This window comes from Sorex fumeus, unplaced genomic scaffold (genome assembly GCF_029834395.1).
Source record: "Sorex fumeus unplaced genomic scaffold, SorFum_2.1 ptg000038l, whole genome shotgun sequence".
In the NCBI taxonomy this organism is placed as follows: Eukaryota; Metazoa; Chordata; class Mammalia; order Eulipotyphla; family Soricidae; genus Sorex; species Sorex fumeus.
In genome coordinates, this window is record NW_026606095.1 from 2,652,160 (window position 1) to 2,666,089 (window position 13,930).

Below are 13,930 nucleotides of genomic sequence, written 5' to 3' on the forward strand. Positions count from 1 at the left end.
TGGTGCAACAAAAAAATTAGATTTTTCTTTTTTGCTTTTTGGGCCATAATCAGTGATGCCCAGGGTTCTGCACTCAGGAATTACTCCTGGTGGTGCTTGGGGAACCATATGGGATGCCAGGAATCGAACCTGGGTCGGCCGTGTCCAAGGCAAATGCTCTATCCGTTCTGGCCCCTAAACTAGATATTTTTAAATCCAGCAATATCTTGATGACCTCCCCTAATTCCTGAACATATTAGAAATAAAGTTACCTGATTCCCAGGTTTTTGAACAATTATACAGAGTTCCTTAAAACCAGACAGACAACTGCTTTCCACTGACATGCATTTTGCCAAGTCATTCACCGCTTTGTAGCAGGAATTTTAACTGTTTAGCTTGGAAGGCAGGCTTAAAACCTGTGAGTCCTGTGGGACCTTGTCTGAATGAATCTAAGACTAAATTTTCTTCCACAGAAAATGCACCTAATTCTCCCTTAAGACCATAGCAGCTGCCACCCCCAACTTGCCAACACTTGAAAGATTTAGGTTTAAAACACCCACATGGTAATGTATGTGTAACTTCTGACACTTAGGGACAGTAGAACCTAACAGGAAAAAAAAGGTTACAATCAAGAGTACAAAACTGACATACCAACCATATAATTCAACAATTGAGACTAACCAATTAGCATGTGCGTCAGGCACACCCAATTTCCATTTCTCTCCCTAAGCTCTAAAGGCTAAACAGAGGGCAATCCTATTAGTGAACCTTTAGGATAAAGAGACTATTGATCCAAGCATAAGAGAGAATAAAATGAAGTAGAGAACAAGTAAGGGACAGTACAATAAAATGGTTAAATGTGCGTGCTCTGAAGTTGCTAAGTCTGGACCCCAGATCTGCCATTTCCTCCTATCCTGTGTGGCCCTCAAAAAACTACTTATCTTTTCAAAGCCTTGGTTTCAGTATTTGCAAAACTGGAACAAAATACTACCCTCACATAAGATTGAAGTGAAAAATCAAACAAAATAATGCATGCAAATGCTTAGCAGGGATTTAACAACAACAACAAAAAGCAAATGCTCAATAATTTGCGACTTTTTGTTGACTGCAGATATGATAAAGCTAAGAAAAAGCCAAAACATAAATGGCTTTGTTGGAAAATAAAGATCCCATAGTGATCAAAACTAGTCAACTTCCCAAATCACAGATACTAAGATAGTGGTTATAAGCTACCTGCATTCTAAAGGTAAGAAAAATAGTACATAAAATTCCTAAGAAAGAATCATACATAAACGACTTCCAGGATTAAATATTTCTACTAGAAAATGCTTCTTCTAGATTTTGGCTCAAACTGGGAACTAGGAGAGAACTCCAGATGAGAAAATAGTTCTAATGTGGTATTTAACTTTTTTTTTTAATTGAGGCACCCTAATTTACAAAAGTTTATTGCTGAATTTCTGGCATATAATTTTCCAACATCAATCCCAACATGGATGTCAACTTCCCTCCACCAATGTTCCAGTCCCCCCCACCCACCCACCTGGCCCCTTAACAGGCACATTTTCAACTTTGGTTGCTGTAGTAGTTGGGATCTTGTGCTTTGGGTTTGTTGGTTCTGTAATTCAATCCTCAGATACACTGATGGTGTTGAGATGTGCCACATGTCTATACCTTAAGTATTTACTGAAACTGTACTTATTAAATACTATAAATGACTGCATGTGATTAAACACTGTACTAAGTACTTGTTAGGTATTTAGTGAAAATGATGAGATACACACTATGGCTATAAAACTGAGTAAGATCTCTCTCGCCTTCCACTTCAAGAGAAAGTAAAGCAGATGAAGGACTATTTGCAAGCTAATGGATCAGGGGCATTGAAGTGAGTGACGGATGCACTTAAGGCTACTGGACAAAGTCCTTTCTCAGGGAAACAGCCCGTGACCTGAGACTTTACAGTGAATATGAGGAAGACCAAGCCAAGACACGGAGAAGAGTTTCCCAGCTGTGGCCCCTTCCAACCTTGTCTCTTTCTTGTGTGCTCCACCACCCCATTCCCCTTCCCACTGGCTGGTCCCCTAGATTCATGCTGTGCCCCTCCCCCCAGCCAAAAACTAGAGTATGTGGTGGAAGCAGGTGGAGATTGAAAAAGGGGTTTCCCTCAAAAGAACTGCTTGGGCGGGTCTCAGTTTTTCTACTGAATGTGGAATCTCTCTTCTTCTCTCACACTGCCTTGAGGACATCAACCGTAAGAAACTGAGTCCCAGGGAGTACTGAAAAGAGTGGGCAAGTAAGAAGAGTGGAAAAGTAAGGAAGAAAGCACAAAGTAAAAGAGCTTGCGATGAGAAATATTGATAATGAAAAGCTACAAAAATAAAACAATGCCATTTAATCAAGAACTAGATATCCTTTTTTTTTTTTTTTGCTTTTTGGGACACACCCAGCGATGCACAAGAGTTACTCCTGGTTCATGCACTCAGGAATTACTTCTGACTTCTGGCAGTGCTTGGGGGACCATATGGGATGCTGGGAATCAAACCCGGGTCGGTTGCGTGCAAGGCAAATGCCCTACCTGCTGTGCTATCGCTCCAGCCCCAAACTAGATACCCTTTCACTGAAATAAAAAAAAAGAACAGAAATGGGCCCATACATATATGATCTATTTATTTTTGACATGGGTACAGAACCATTTTAAAGGAATAATTTAGTCAGATGTCCATCTGAAATAAAGTCGGACTACATATCACACCATAAACAAGTATCAATTCAAACTGCTTTTGGGGCTAAACTTAAAATTTTTAGGATGTCACCAAGGAGAAAAATCTTCACGGTATTGGAATACAAAGTATACTGAATGGTAATACCAAAATTAAAACTGCAAAAGCAGGCGAGAGGGGATAAATTATAGTTTTTAATGTTAAAAACTTCTGCTTTTAAAAAGACAAAATTAAAAACAAATTAGGAGAAAATATTTGCAAGATTCATAAATGAGTGCTATCCAGTATATTATAAAATGTAATCATAAAAAAAAATTAACCTCCTCCCCCCCAAAAAAAAATTGAGGCAATATTTGAAGAGACACTCATCAAAGAAGATGTAAGGATAGCAAGTAAAAATATTGAGACAATAACATCATTTGCTGTTCTGGAGCTGCCTAGAAACTCGAATACCAAATATACACACAGAAATTACTGAAAAATGTCAAAGCTACAGAGTTCCAAGCGCTGGTGAGGGGAGAGGTATCATAGGGCTTAAGATGCTCACCTTGTACGCAGCCAATATATAGGTTTGATCCCCAGTTCCACAGATGGTTCCCCCCCACCCCAGCACTGCCAAATGAACCCTGAACACAGAGCCAAAAGCAAGCCCTGAGCACTGCCTCGGTCATTCCAAACACCAATAAGTTCTGGAGAAGATCTGGAGCAAAAACTTTCTCCTGCATATTATGATACCCAATAGTGTATTTGCTTTGGAAGTAGTCTGTTAGTTTCTCAAAAAAATTAAAATACACACAGCCTATCTATGGCAGCAATGCTATTTCTAGGTACCGACCCAAAAGAAATGACAACTTATCATTTACCTACAAAAATTTGGAAGTGAGAAAGTTATTGCACCAAGTTTTGTAGAGATGCTGGGTCACCAAAAGAAGACATTAAGTCAACTTCATTAACCTCATCCTTCAAGGAGTGAATGACAAAACAAACCTAACTGCATACAAAGGAACAGCATAGAGTATCAAGCCTGAGGGAGACGAGAATTCTGACCCATCAGTCTCCAAAGCATTGCTACACCATAACAAATAGCTCCAGAGTATACAGATCTTTGTTCAACACATTCTTAAACAAAAGCTCGTTTTGTGAGAGAAAAAAACATTATTGGCTATTATCAAGGACTGAGGCAGGGAAAAAGAAATGAGTACAAAAAACAAAGGAATTTATGGGGACAGAGCAGGAAAAGAAAAATATTCTGTACCTTGGTAACAGCAGTTACAGAATGGTAGTTATTCAAAACTCAAAGAACTCAAACTATACACTAGAGAAAAAAATTGCTAATTGCAAATTATACCACGCTGATGATAATTTCCAAAGGATACAGAACACTGACAAGGAATGTTTATTGCTTGATACCTAACTCCAAATAAAAGCAAATAACAAAATTCTAAACGCATGTATGCCCTCTTATTTAATGTTTTCTTTACTGTTATTCTTAGAAATCAGAGTCATATAGAAATTAAAACATGTTAATTAAGAGTTGATTATGTACAGTAAATTATAAAACCAGAAAGTTTAAACTGCCAAGTTCTTAATAAGATGACTTAAATGTAATTTGAAGATCATTTAGAGTACATTTTAGAAAACACAATAAAAATACACCCCTTCTAATACGATCTTGTAAAAGAAACCCAAATTTATTTGAAAGACTGCATGAAAGAGTGAATTGAATCAATAATTCATATCATTGCTTAAAATGTTCTAAGCCTTCTACAAAGGTTCTTAACGAGACACATAATATCAAAAATGCATTCTAAGGTAGGATTCCCAATCTGATTTCCTGGGAAAGTTTCAGGATGACAAACATAATAATCTTTAAAATGTAAAGGCCTCCCATCCAAGTACTAACCAGGCCCGACACTGCTTAGCTTCCGAAATCAGACGAGATCGGGCGCGTTCTGAACAGAAACTTTCTCAAAGAAGAAATCCAAATGGCAAAAAAGCACATGAGAAAATGCTCTACATCATTAATCATCAGGGAGATGCAGATCAAAACCACAATGAGATACCATCTCACACCTCAGAGACTGGCCCACATTCAAAAAAACAAAAGCAACCGATGCTGGCGCGGATGTGGCGAGAAAGGGACACTCCTTCACTGTTGGTGGGAATGTCGACTGGTTCAGCCCTTCTGGAAAACAGTATGGACGATTCTCAAAAAATTAGAAATTGAGCTCCCATTTGACCCAGCAATACCACTCCTGGGAATATATCCCAGAGAGGCAAAAATGTATAGTCGAAGTGACATCTGCACTTGTTTGTTCATTGCAGCACTCTTTACAATAGCCAGAAACTGGAAGAAACCTGAATGCCCAAGAACAGATAACTGGTTAAAGAAACTTTGGTACATCTACACAATGGAGTACTATGTAGCTGTTAGAAAAGATGAAGTCATGAAATTTACATACAAGTGGTACAATATGGAAAGTATCATGCTAAGCGAAATGAGTCAGAAAGGGAGGGAGAGACATAGAAAGATTGCATTCATCTGGGGGATATAAAGTAACAAAATAGGAGATTAATACCCAAGAATAGCTGAGATCAACACCAGGAGGATTACTCCATAGCTTAGAGGCCAGTCGAGCATTCTAGAGGAAAGGGCAGCTCAGATAGAGAAGGGAACACCAAATAAAGGGTGTTTGGAGGATACTCCCAGGAGAGGAGATGCATGTCGAAAGTAGACTATGGACTGAACATGTTTGCCACTCAATGCCTCTTTTGCAGACCACAACACCCAAAAGGAGAGAGAGAACACAGGGGATTGCCCTGCCACAGAGGCAGGGGGGGATGGAGGGATGGGGGTGGGGGGGGATATTATCCATGGTGGTGGAAAATGGGCACTGGTGGAGGGATGGGTATCTGATCATTGTATAATCAAACCCAAGCACAAAAAATTGTAAATCTACAACTGTACCTCATGGTGTTTCACTAATAAAAAAAAAATTTTAAAAAATGTAAAAGCCAGGGGTTGTAGCAATAGCACAATGGGTAGGCCATTTGCCTTGCACACGGCCAACCCAGGTTCAATTCCCAGCATCCCATATGGTCCCCTGAGCACCGCCAGGAGTAATTCCTGAGTGCAAAGCCAGGAGTAACCCCCTGTGCATCGCCAGGTGTGACCCAAAAAGAAAGAAAAAAAAAGTAAAGGCCAGGAAGAAAGAAAGATGTAAAGTACACATGCAGTATTGCTTGCCTTGTATGAAGTTGACCAACTCCAAGCACTACCAGGTGTCACTCCTAGAGCACAGAGTGAAGAATAGAGCTCCAGGGAAGGGAGGAAGGCAGGTAGGAAGGTCGGATGGACATATGGACAAAAATTTAGTCTATGTCTTTCCACTTTAGGTAACCATTTAGGGTAAGCATGGTTCCTTCGACCATCAGCTGACTAGATGCTGGTGATACAGCTTGCAGGAAAAATGCTGGATGAAAGTCTTCAGAGATTGATACACAAATAAACAAAACTGGGAATGTGGGATTCCAACAGTTTCACTTGGATCCCTCCATAGGCGGAGCTGCTATGCCCTGGTGTGAAAGAAATGTAAATTCTCCGACTGGGAACCTCCACTTTCCACTGCCCCTTCCTAATGGAAACTCAATGCCCACATGCTTTATGTTAGAGGTACCCACACAGACACATTCCGCAAGTGCTCTAACACTGTGCTAAACACTACCTTGAGATCTGAATATGCATGTAATAGGGAGGGGAGGAGGGAGAAAGGGTTCTGCCCTCAACAGAAAGAAAAACAGTAGCACTTCAGGTTAGCAACAATGGAAAGAAACGAACTTCTAGAAATTTCTTTCAGGGAAGCTCTAATAGAAATAAACAGAGTAAACCCCTTAAGCACAAATTAGAAGCTGTTCTTTAGCTAGTTTTTTCAGGGAGTTCTGAAGTACAGATAGCTAAAAAAATTACTTAAATATGTGAGTCATTGTTATGAAAGAAGGGAAAGTACTGCCTCTTAAAACCTCAAATTGTGGCACAAAGATTAAACTGAATACATCACTCAATAATGAACAGCAAATGAACCAGTTTAAAAAAAGAAAAAGCGAAGGGCAGAAATACCAACCTAAAACACAGAGGTACGTGTGCTGAGGATATGACTCTGCTTTGAGTTAAAGTACAATCATTGCCCTATCATATTGGTGAGAGCAAAGCCCTGTAATTGCAGAAAGACAGTCTCTCCCTTCCTACCCCTATTCCAGGGAGCCGTGCACATCAGTAGCCAGAGGCAAGCATATTTTATAAGGCCTTTAAGCTCCAGGCAAACTCCTTGGGAAAGACAGCGGTAAAGCTAGAATACAATCTCTTATGAAATAAAAATGCATTTTAGTTCTCATTTCTAAGTATGCTCCCTATCATGTACATTTAGAAAATACTAGTAGTAAATCGAGTATGAGAGAAATAAAGTGAAGCTCACTTGTCAGTTTGCTGAAGAATTTTTAAAATGAAACTAAAAACACAACACAGTTGTTAAAATACTTTATAGAGAAAACGCTTATCAAAAAGCAAACCAGGATTCTATTCTAGCATAGTAAAAGAACAGCCCAACTAGGAGCCAGATGAATAGCACAGCTGAAAAGGTGCTTGCCTTGCACATGGGAACCTGGGTTTGATCCCCAGTACCCAAAAGGTTCCCTGAGCCCCACCAGGGTTGGCCCAAAAAAGCAAAACAAAACAAACAAAATGAAAACCCCACCACACGATCTACACCAGACAACCCCTTTGAAACACACTGACGTTGGGACTGCAAGTTTTTACACACTTTAGAGTTAGTCACCAGCAGTACATGTGCCGGAGTCGACGTGTTCAAGAGCTTAAGTCCTCTGATGCCAAACTCCAAGTGCCTTCCTTCCTGCAGGAATGGGAGATACAGGACCTGGTTCCACAACATTGTCAAAACTGGTCCCTGAACAGGCGAATGCGCTTAGAGGATGTGAGTCGGGAAAGAAAGGAGGAGAGGATTTCTGGGCTAGCTACTAGCCCAGTCACCCATGGCTCCAACAACTGATGCCCTTTGTGGAGTAATAAAGAAAATGTCTTGATATTGTCTTCCCAAAAGGTGGAGGGATGTATTCTTGGGAGTTTTCCTTCAAGTCGAAGATGGCCCCTTGGGAGACTAACTAGTCTGCCTTTCCCAGCTGCAGATGGATGCATTGAGACGGGTGAGTTCTTCACAAGAAATGAAGCAAGGATATGGGCACCTCTGTGTGTCTGAGGGGAGATGCTGTCAAGACTTTGGAAACACAGAGCAAAACATATGGCAATGGCAATAAATGAAAGTGAGGTGGAGCAAGAACCACTCAGCTAAAAAAGTACAGTCGAAATGACATCTGCACTTGTATGTTCATTGGTGCACTGTTCACAGTAGCCAAAATCTGGAAAAAACCCAAGTGCCCAAGAACAGATGACTGGTTAAAGAAATTTCGGTACGTCTACACAATGGAATACTACGCAGCTATTAGAAATGATGAAGTCGTAAAATTTGCAAACAACTGGTTCTACATGGAAAGTATCATGCTAAGTGAAATGAGTCAGAAAGAGAGGGACAGACACAGAAAGACTGCACTCATCTGGGGAATATAAAGTAACAGAATGGGAGACAAACACCCAAGAGTTAAGTACCAGGAGTCCTGCTCCAGGGCTTGGAAGCCGGCAGCACATGCTGGGGGAAAAGGCAGCTCAGGTAGAGAAGGGAAAACCAAGTAAAGGGTGTTTGGAAGACTCGCTCGGGATGTGAAATGCGTGCTAAAAGTAGACTGTAGACCAAACACAATGGCCACTCAATACCTCTATTGCAAACCACAACACCCTAAAGGAAAGAGTAAAAGGGAATGCCCTGCCACAGAGGTGGGGTGAGGTAGGGGAGGATGGAGGGGGGAGGGGCACTACTGGGATCATTGGTGGTAGAGAATGGGCACTGGTGGAGGGATTGGTACTTGATCATTGTATAACTGAAACCCAAGCACGAAAGTTTGTAAGCCCACAACTGTACCTCATGTTTCACTAAAAAAAAAAAAAAAAAAGAAAGAATCACTCAGCTGCTTTCACACACAGCAAGATCATCCGACCCCCACTCACGCACCAAAGAATAAAGCACAGTAACGGCAAAAGTAGCAATGTCTTCGGAAAGCACTTTATTAGCAACCAAGGATGAGATCAAAGTATGGACCCTGAATATAACTTAGTTAAAAAAGTAAAGTTTGGGTCAGTGAGATGGCACGGCAGACAAGGCACTTGCCCTGTACACAACCAACCCTGGGTTTGATCCCTGATACCCCATATGATCCCCAAGTCCCACCAGAAGTGATCCCTGAGCACAGAACCAGGAATAAGCCCTGAGTACCACCAGGCGTGGCACCAAAATCAAAATTAACAGTAACAACAAAAAGTGATGTGTATATCCAATTTTATTTCCTGTTTTATGTTACTGGATGCTGTGGTGTAGAGTGGAAAACAGACCTGATTTAAACGCACACAAAAACATCCTTGTTTTATATTTGTATCTTAGGTCTGTTAAATGGCTGATTAGTAACTAAAGACAGCATGTCCCAGGTTGGCTCCTTAGGCAAAAGTCCCTGTCCTGGAAGTGTGTTGTCAGGAGTCAGAAAAGTCCCAGTGCCACCAGCGTGAGTCAAGTATGGTCCACAAAGCATGTGATCTGTGGAACACAGCGTGGAAGAGCACTGAGATGAAAGAGATACGTGAGCACCACAGCCAGGAGGGCCATGACCTCTGGCCTGGACCAGACCCAAACTGTCAAAATGCAACAGGAGAGTGGCCAAAGGGTAGCACCATACCAAGCACCCAAGTACCACAGCTAGGCATGTCACCTGGTCATCACAACAAAGCAAAAAGCAAGGAGAAGTCAATCTTTAAAAACTGCGGTTAAAAAAAATATTATATATTAAAATACACACACACACACTCACATTATTTAAAGACAAGAAAAATTATCAAAATGGCACATCTAAATGCCTCTGAAACTGGAAGGCAGTTTTGAACCCTACAATGGAAGGAGGACATCTATTTTTAAACCACCATACTGCAACAACCTCGGCTAGAAGGCCAAGGTGAGTAAGTAAGTAGGAAAGAAGAAAGAAGGAGAAAGGGAGAGAGAAGGGGGTTGAGAGGTGAGACAGAAGGAAGGAGAAAGAAAAGGTGGTGAAGGAGTAAACAGGTAGAGCCAGCAGGGCGAGGGAGGAGAGGAATCAAGAAAGAGAACACATAAAATTTAAGGGACAATAAAACAAAATGCTAAGAGGAAGGGAAAAACCCTGAGGGTATTGTCTTTCTTTTTTTAAACTAAGTCAAACACATAGGATGGTGAAGGCAAAGTCATTTAAATCATTTCCTTAGTAATACAAGTAATATTTAAATAGATTTAATAGTGCTGCTCCAAACCAATGAATTATGGGTTTAAAACCTATTAAAATGTAATGTTTTTTTCCTGAGCTGAGAGGAGAGAGATTTAAATCCACTGAATTTTAATATTTCAGCTTGAGCTGCAGGAGGTAGAGAAAGTCCAAATGAACTATTCCATCAGCACCATTCAAGCATGAACATTTTAATCAGTTTTACTTCCTTGGAGTTCTCTAACACAGTTTACGCTGTCATTCTGAAAGCACTTAACACAGAGAGTGTGAAAAACCACCAAGGCTTGTTATTGCCTTCACAATTGATGGCAAATAATTTTGCAGACTTCCTATCATTAAAATGTCACTGCTAAAAATTGAAGTTCAGCATTTCTTGTGCTAAACTGCATTTTCCTGTAACACCATGGCATACCTGTTCTTAAGAATTTTTAAGGGGGTGCGCTTTTATAGAAATATGCATGTTTCTCTCATTTGTCCCTTCAAGAGTTATATTTACAAGGGGGGGCGGGATCTGAAGGAACAGGAAAAGTGAAAAATGTTGGGTTTTGACAGGTAAAACATTTTCTTTTCCAATGTTTGTATTAACAAAACTTTATCTGTTAATGGTAGTAGTGTCTTCCGTAAATTTCTTGTAAGGTTCCAATCCAGTCTCCTTTATTAAGCATAACCACATTCACACAGCATGTGCTGATTATATAGTGTAATGGATTCAAAAAGCATTTTATAAGATAGTCAGATGACTCAATTTAATAATACAGGAAATGAAAACATCATTTCTAATTAGATCATATTACTGATTTAATACTACAATCTGTGTGTTGTTCCAACAGTGTGATCTCACAGAGATTCTAATTTAAAAACACAGTGGCTAGAAGAACACATGACAAGATCAAACTAGAAACATAACAGTCCCTCAGCCCATTTGGAGAGCTTCAAATAAGCTCCAAGGAAATGTGGAAATACAAACACTTCAAAATAAACACAAAATATTAACTATAGAAAACATGAAAATGTTCCTGGCTTTTCCCTTATAAATAAAAGATAAATGATATTTAACTTATTTCAATCTATCAAAGTTTTAAACTGAACATGACCTGTGAAAGAAATCATTATAACTGTGTTTCATTCCATTAAACACAACTAGCTTATTGTCAAGAGAACAAGCCACCTCTCCAGGTTTCAGGCTCACTTCTGCATATTGCATTTAAACTGCATGGATCACTGGTTTGGCTCATTTACCAATGAAAGTAGAATAATATTGCAGAGTTAAAAAGGTGCTTCATCAGATTTCATTAAATTTGGGAACATTTGTGCCAATCTGGATGGTATGCATACAGATGAAACAGACACGTAGGTGGTGATAAATAAACGAAGGCTGGGGGAGGCTTTGAGTCTCTCCTGCAGAGTACCATCGAGGCTCCATTCTAAAAATCAAGGAACAAAATTCTGGAAGCAGGTCAAAATACCACTATCTCACCACCACATCCGTGTACAAAGGGACACACAGGAGCAGGTGTATTCAAACCCACCATGTTATGACTGGGAAAACTACTGGCCTTCAGGCACCACCAGGCCTGAAACAAAGAGCCAGAACAAAAGAGAGTAAGTGAAAAACAGCAAGCGAATTTGCAACTGGCCTCTTTCTTTCTCACTTGGTTTATGGGTACTTGAGATTTCTGGGTTTGGTCTCTGATTTCTGCAATCTGTTTACTGGAATAGTCAGATTATGTGATTTGTGACGCCATGTTCTGCTCAGATACAAATAATTGTTCATTCTCACCAGAGCCAACTTCAGCACAGGCTTCTCTGAATTTTCTGAGTTCTTCAAGTTTTTTAGGTCACAAAATTAAATAAACTTTAATAATTAAATTCATATATATATATTTATATACATACATACATATACATACAAACTGCCTGTCAGTAACTTAACTACAGTGCAGTAAATCATCCTTTTCCTTGAGAACAGGCAACGGCAACCTGCTAGTCCATTCAAAACGAAGTATGTAGAAAATGAAACAGATATAAAACTGGGTTAAAAATACTCTTGATATGATGAAGGGAACTTGTTTTGATTTGTATCTTCTCTGGTATATTAAGACAACACCCAACATAAAACGGATGTGTTTCTTACTTAATCTTTTCATTGTACAGGCAGTAACAAATAAGACTTGGAAAAGATACAGAAAAACATTATGTTCTCCCCAAAAAGGCTCCGGACAATCAGGCATGAGGCAGAACAGAGTGCCAGCTGTATCCTAGAAGTTCACGCAGACAATAAGTAAGCACCAAGCCAGAAGTGAGCCTCCAAGTTTTCCAGCTCCCGCAATCCTCATCCCACACAGTCTCTCCTCCTGAACACAGCAGAGGTGTAGTGGATGAGAAATGGTGATCCAGGAGCCAAAACCTGACCCAGGGGGAATGCAACACAAACCCCAGTGCAGCGGGTATACAGGTTCTGCCTAATTTGGAACGATCCTGGAACAAAACCCAACCATTCTCAATATTGTAAAATCATAATGCCTAAAATAAAATTTGGGGGAGGGAAAACTTAAGGCTTTCTTAACTGTAAATAAATTATTAATTAATGCACCGCTGTTTTCTGGAGCTTCCGGAAATAAAAACTGTGAAATAAGTGCATTCGTATCTTTTATCTCCCCCACTCAGAGTGTGGACAATGAATAACAAGATAGTCTATATGAGATTCCTTCGGGTTCAGCCTCTTCCCTTCGGAGGAAATAAAGGTGAGTCTTTTCCATGTATCCTGTTATCGAATGGGCTATTTTTTTCTTTTTCTTCTTGTGGTCAAGGGTACCCAAACTAGAGCTCTACAGAGTCCATTATAAACTAATCTTCCATCAGACCAGCGCTCTACCTCTGTAGGTGTCACCCTAGAGGAGTTCTGATTTCCTTGCTGAAAGACAGAGGCAGAACTGAAGAAATAGCTTCACTTCACATTGATTATCAGGCGACCCTTATCCACATCTTCACGCAGCAATTTGAATTTTAATGAAAGCAAATGGAATAATTAGCATTTCAAAGTGTGTTTGATACACGAAAGGGGGGGAAGAGAAAAGATTTTTGTGTGCACAAAAGAAAGTATTTGGGAGGGGGAAGCAGAAAGAAGAAAAAGTATAGTTGTAGTGTCTTCATTAGAATAACGGAGAGAACTGCCTCTAACAGCTGCATAACTAGAGATGTGAGAATTGTGCTCTTTTGAGCAGATTTCCTGCCTTCATTATTTCCAAGTTTTAGCACCTCATTTTTTTTATTTGCTACCTTAACCTGAGAGAACAAACTTTAAATGGAGTTGGGAGTGACTGCCCAAATTTCTAAATTCCAACAAGATTGCTAATGCAACGTTAATGTTCTACTATCACGAGGGAGGATTTTCTGACTGGGCCACTGATTTTTCAAAAAGATATAGTTCATCAGTTATTTCTACTGCAATTGGACACTAGCCCTTAAGAATCACTCATAACAAGGAAAGAAGAACAGCAGGGAGATGCAAAATCGTACATCTTATTTCACTAAAAAAGACATTAAGATACTATGCGCTCATTTGAAGAAAGATAAAAGAAATGAGGTCATTTTAACATAGGACAATCTATCTTTTTTTCTAGCACAGAGTAGTAACAGGCTGATTGCAAATGAAAGAAACATTATGAAAGGGTCTATCCAGAATCCCTGAGGGGAATTTTCAGGAACACGTCAATCTGAATTGGTGACAACCTGATTCCAAGTCTCTGAGGTAGCCACCAAATTGCACATGAGATGAAGTGCTTCGTTTCGCTTTGTGGTTCTCT

The 13,930-nt window shown here is 39.9% G+C and overlaps 1 protein-coding gene across 8 annotated transcripts in view; it reads right to left on the minus strand.

Moving 5' to 3' along the window:
• Positions 1–13,930, minus strand: part of LOC130027974 (transducin-like enhancer protein 4) — a 154,316-nt gene that overhangs the window by 87,875 nt on the left and 52,511 nt on the right. The gene's annotated exons all lie outside the window — the stretch shown is intronic.